At 39.7% G+C, this 5,823-nt stretch overlaps 1 long non-coding RNA gene across 1 annotated transcript; it reads left to right on the forward strand.

Annotated features, from left to right (window-relative positions):
* The first annotated feature begins 3,697 nt into the window (after window positions 1-3,697).
* LOC121759191 lies at window positions 3,698-5,823 on the forward strand. The gene is made up of 2 exons (XR_006041606.1): window positions 3,698-5,397; window positions 5,507-5,823. It is a non-coding gene; the product is annotated as an uncharacterized LOC121759191 (long non-coding RNA).

A 5,823-nucleotide genomic window follows, 5' to 3' on the forward strand; every position in this document is an offset into this window, starting at 1 on the left:
CACCTCGATTGCTTACAAACACGGTTCACAACTTTATTGAAATCCATGCTCTTCGTACCCACGTACGCACAACAACCCTTATCAACATCATAACCACATAATACAACACAATCAGCCTTCCATCAATACAATTTATCATGCATGTCCTATCGTTCCTTTCATCGTTTCTTAAATTACACATCCCAAACGTTCACCAACATAAAGAAACACCCCATAGTATACCTCAACGTATAACACATAATCACGCCATAAGATACTTTCCTTAATCACACATGTATCATTTATTCACTCAAAACTTGATTACAAGTATTATTTTAACATGACAGAAATCTGGCAGAACTGCGCGGTCGTTTTGTAAAAATCACTAAAAATCCATCTGACCTTCGTTGGGGCTGAAATTTTACCACAATACAGTAGACACATCAAAGAATATTCAATTAAAATTTCACATCAAAATCACATCTTTAGGTCGGTCAAATCAAAAATAGAATCTCACACGACGAGAATATAATGTTTGACAGAACTGCGCAGTTAACTTTAAAAATTCATTTAAAATTGATCTTTCGTAAAAAGAGGCTGAAATTTATACACAACACATAAGACATCTCAAATTTTACTCAGTTATAAATTCGTGCCAAAATAAGATCGTTTGGTCAGCCAAACACTCGTCGGAACCTACTGTCCGAACACCACAGTTTTCATGCTTCACAAATTTTAATTAGGGTTTATCTAACATTCATCCAAACACATATATTCATGCTTCAAAAAGATCTCACAATCATGTTCTCATATATTCACATAGCATTCACCAACAAATCATCCACATTAATTAAAAAAATAAGCCATCAAATAAAAAAAAGTCACAATTTTCCGAGGTGCTACACCAATTTGCGTAGATCTCAGTTTTTCTTGCTTTCGTTATCGATTTCAAGTTAAATATTGCATTTACAAATTTTTGAGCTTAACATTCATCAATGAAGTTTGTTAGATCTTGTTAGTTTAGCTTAGTGAAGAAGAAAATGTCACAATCAAAGAATGAGACCACTTGTGTTGCTTTTTGCTTTTGTACTTGCACTTTTTTAGCTTTTCTGCACACCTAACAGATAGTCTGCCGGCATGTCATTTGATTCCCTTTACCCTTTGTCTAGCCAATTTTAATAAGTTTCGTCTAGTAGCTTCTCACCGCACCCTAGTTTACACATGCACTTTAATTTCTTTAGCATGCAGCGTTTAGAGCCCACCCAAACCTACTGGCCAGGAGGAGTATAGGTCTCATTTTCACCTGGCATAGGTTCTGTTTTCGTTTGCAAGTTCAAGTTTCCCATTTTAGATATAGGTTTGATTTCATTTCATTTCATGCCTAGTTTCAATCTCAACCCCATAAAGCGTGGTAGCAAACCAACCCTTTCAAGATGTCTTTGCAATTGCACACGTCCTCTCCATCTCTGTGGGATCGACCCTTACTCCACTATACTAGCCAGTAGAAGTGGGTTGAGGTTTTTTTGTTGACAAGATGTTTTAGGCACAGACCCAACGACACGACTAGGTCTAGGTACCCTCCTGGCCAATTGACACACACAAGAGTCGCTGCCAAAAATATTTTGCTTTGTCAGAGTGCGATCTTGAGCCCCGGGTTCACCTTCGAGAACCTGGTGTTTGTGTTCGAGAGTAGCTCTGTTTTGAGTGGGAAAAGGGTTTTTTCCGTGAGGCTTAGGAAATTGAGGTGTAGTAACTATGGAGTTGTGGTGCAAGAGAATCAAATTTAGGAATTGGGGGAAACCAGCTGCACCAATCTTGATATTGCATGGGATCTTTTCAGTATGTGGTGGCTGATTCAGAGCTGCAGGTTGCATTCTGCCATAGATTGTGGTGAGGAGGGGAACAAGATTAACAGTACGGTTAAAGGTGAGAGCTTTTCTGTTTCCAAGATTTGGCTGTGGTCCAACAAGGGTAAATTCCATAATTCACATTATTTGATTAATATACTTAGCCTTCATTTTTAATCTGTAACTTGTGATTAGTAGTCAATCAACATTCTTGTTTAGGTTTATGCTTTATTTTCAGATTTCTTTTGATGCAATTTACCGTTGTATTTTTTTTCAAATCATACATGATCTATTGTGGAGGTCTCATTCTCAGCTGATTGCTACTTGAGTTAGTCAGGAGTTTAATTCTAAGGGACTTCTTGGGATGATGGAATGAAGATGAGAATGGAACGGAATCCCCATTCCATTCTAGTGCTTGGTGAATGTATGGAATACAAATGGAATTGAATTATTATTCCTTGATTGATTCTAATCCTATGCTCGGTAACACAAATGATATGGGAATGGAATGGAATGAATTAGTATGAATAATTAATATGTTGATTATATCAAAAAATATTTATTCAAAAATATTTTTGCCAAATATTTTGGATTATATTATTCTGTACCATACACGTAAATGAGTGTGTGCATATGTGATGTATGTATGTGTTGATGTGTGAATATATGTGTTGGGGTGTGTGTATATTTGGCGGTGTGGTGTTGTGTGTGTACATGTGTGGTGTTGTGTGTGTGCATATGTTCTTGTGTGTGTGTGTATTTGGTGGTGTGTGTGTATATGAGGTGATGTGTGTGTACATGTGTGGGGGTGTGTGTGTACGTGTGGTGGGGTGTGTGTATATGTCACGACCACATCTTACTAGTGATAGTGAGCGTGCTATATCGTGACTAAATATAAGATTAAAGGGGAAAGTGAACATTTATATGACTAGTAAGACTGAAATGACATTCATAAGAAACTCAAGAGGTTCATCATAAGGTAAATCAGAGTAGAGACATTGGTGTTTGATTAGCAATGACAAATTCCGAAAATCATAACATAAAGAGAAATACATCTGCATCGGAAGTGTTCAAGACAATACATCACGTATGAAGACATAATGTATTGGACATCCTAGGCTAACTTATTATCGCCAATTGCTCAACACCACTTCTCGCCCATTCACGTTCAATCTGCACGTTAAAAAAAACATGCAGGGCTGAGTACTTGGTATACTCAGTGGGCACATTGCCGAAACATAATTTTCGTAAAAGTTTTGTAAGCCAGTTGAGTGAACACGGGGTTTTAACTTAAAAGGCCCGAGTCACTAAAATTTCTTTTGTTCGTAAAGTTGATTGCACAATCACATAACATATATACGATATCTGAAACGTATGTGAACTAGGAATGTGGCCACATTCCACGACGGTCACTAGACCGACCAACTCGAAAGTTAGCACGCGATCCCCATATGTGTACACTAGTCGGAGTAGGGTTTGCGGCCCTACTGGGACCCGAATTCGATTAAACATAATTGGCATAGCCAAGCAGATAGGTATTCCATAAAACATAAAAGGCATGACAAAACATAAATAGCATAATTTTTCACATAATCATGCTAAAAGGCAAGTTCACATTTTGAAAGAAATGCCCACTTCGATAGCTTAAGTCTTTTTCAGAAAATTCCTTGACTTGGTCTTAAACGACGTGTGAAGACGTCCCTTTAGAAATAAAGTAATACTTTAATTAGACTTTAAGAAGTCAAGAAAATTTAAACGTGAATGCACCCTAAGTGCGTGCTCATTTTATTCTTTCTCTGATTTTTCTAGAAAGAAAATTCTAGGATCCTCGAACCTAAATTAAATCATTGTGAGGGATTCAAGAAATAATTCCATTAATTTTGGGAGCATTATTTTTTTCCATGTCTCTTGTTCGGACACTAACATAAATCCGGAATTTAATTAATCATCTCGGGATTTAATTAGCAAGGTCTCTCATGGAATCAATTACTTGGTCGTTTAACTATGACGAATCCAAGATTTAATTTAGCATCCAACCATAGGCCCAAACTAATTAAATTTCAACCCAACACAAGGCATCACAACTCTTTTCCCTAATTATTTTCAGCCCATTTACAGAAATTATTCGGGCCAAAAATAAAGAAAAAGAAATGGCCCAATCAAACAAAAGACCAAACCCAACTTTATACACCCTCAACCTCAATTCTATCTGTCTCTCTCATCTCTCATTTTCAATTTCTCAAATTGGGGAAGAAATCCCTAGTTCCATCTCCCTCCTTCCTCTCGGCGAAATGGCCGCTCCACCTAGTCGCCGGAGCGTCGTCGGCTCCAGCTCCTCGGCGTCACGGAGTCGCCGGCGGCTCATGCCAGAACCCTCCGTCTCCGTCCAGCTCTCTCTTTCTCGGCTGAACAACGCCTCTTCCATCTCTCGTCTTTTCCGGCGAATTCACGCTCGGAGCGACCCCTTTCGCGGTCGACCGACGTTGTTCGTTGCTCTCCCAGGCAGCCCCTTCAGCTGCTCAAACCTCCCCCACTCTCTCTCTCTCGGCTGCATCACTGGGCAGCCGCCACTGTCACCAGCTATGGACCGGCGACGAGCCGCGGTCACCAGCATCTTCGCAGAGTCGCCTTCGACGCTGACTCTGGCGTGAGACACGGCGCCGGACTTCGTCCTTCGGTGATCGAAGTCAGCAGCCATCGTCTACCCGCGCCGCTGCAACCTGCGGCTCATCCGGCCGCCCCTTCTCCTCATAGCTAAGTCTCGTATTTAAGTTCTTAGTTTACATCTTAGTCTAGATTTCCAGTTTTGAGCATGTCGGAGCTTTGTGAAGTTGGAGATCTTGGCTATTGTGTTTTAAAGTCGTGATTTTGTAGAAAGTTTAGTTCACTGGAAAGAGTCCTGATTTGAAAAACATGAAGGTTGCTAACTTGCATAATTTAAGCATAATGTTTCTTTGTGAGAATTGGTAGACTGCCTTGTACAAAAGATTTTAGGAGTAAGATTCCTAGAGTGAAGAAGCTGTTAAGACCTATATTTGTGATTGAAATTATAAGTTTCTATCTGTGAAAGAAGTAGCAGTAAAGGGTGGCTGCTGACATGATTCAAGCTTAGTATGCTGTGCCTACTTGATTCTCAAGTGTTCATGCTTTCATGTTTTTATCATATGGAGGAAGGAGTGTTACCTCTTGAAAGTAGCTACTGCTCTTGTGCCTCTGCTCCTAGAACTCAAACTCTCTTAACTCTCAAAACTCACTATTGCTGTAGGAAAAACTAGAGTATGTGGGAGAGTGTTCAAAGGTGGTATGAAGGGGTTTTTATAGACAAACTTTGGTGTACCTGGGTGAATTAATGGGGCTGCCAAGACTCTTTGGTTTCATGTTGCAGATGAATCCTCCTTTTGAAAATCTTCACTAAGCTTTTAATTAATACATTCGTTTCTTTCTAGAAGCACAAGTACTCCCTTCATAAAATCACTTGTTTGCTTATTGCAGGGGTGGTATTGTAGGGAAAAGTAGTCTGTAGGTGCTGTTTTGAGGAGTGGGTATTGCAGGCATTGACTTGCCTTCTTGGGTAAGTCCTTGGTCCTCTATAGCTAAAGAGGGTTGTCTCTTTTCTTCTAACAAAAGCTTCTTTAATTTCTCTTGTTCCTTAGTCATTAAAACTTGTTTTTATCTTGCAGGAGTGAAAAGTGACTTGGCCGCCACGTTGCTGCCCGAGACATGGGCTCGCTGCCCTGGGCCTGACGGGCTGATCGGACACCTGTCTTGGAGGGGTGCGATTCGGGCTTGGGGAGAAGAGGCCCAAAGTGCAAGCTATATAGAATTTTAATTTCTTAAGCTTTTTGGCCCATACATGTGTATTTTGTAATAGCATCCATAATTTCTTTTTTTCTTCAATTCATAAACCCACATGTAATTAATCATGTAAGTTAATGTATTGTTTGAGATGCATGCAAAAACTTTAGTTCGGGAATGGGATCTTCATATTCTTCTCGGC

This window comes from Salvia splendens, chromosome 12 (genome assembly GCF_004379255.2).
Source record: "Salvia splendens isolate huo1 chromosome 12, SspV2, whole genome shotgun sequence".
Classification (NCBI taxonomy): Eukaryota; Viridiplantae; Streptophyta; class Magnoliopsida; order Lamiales; family Lamiaceae; genus Salvia; species Salvia splendens.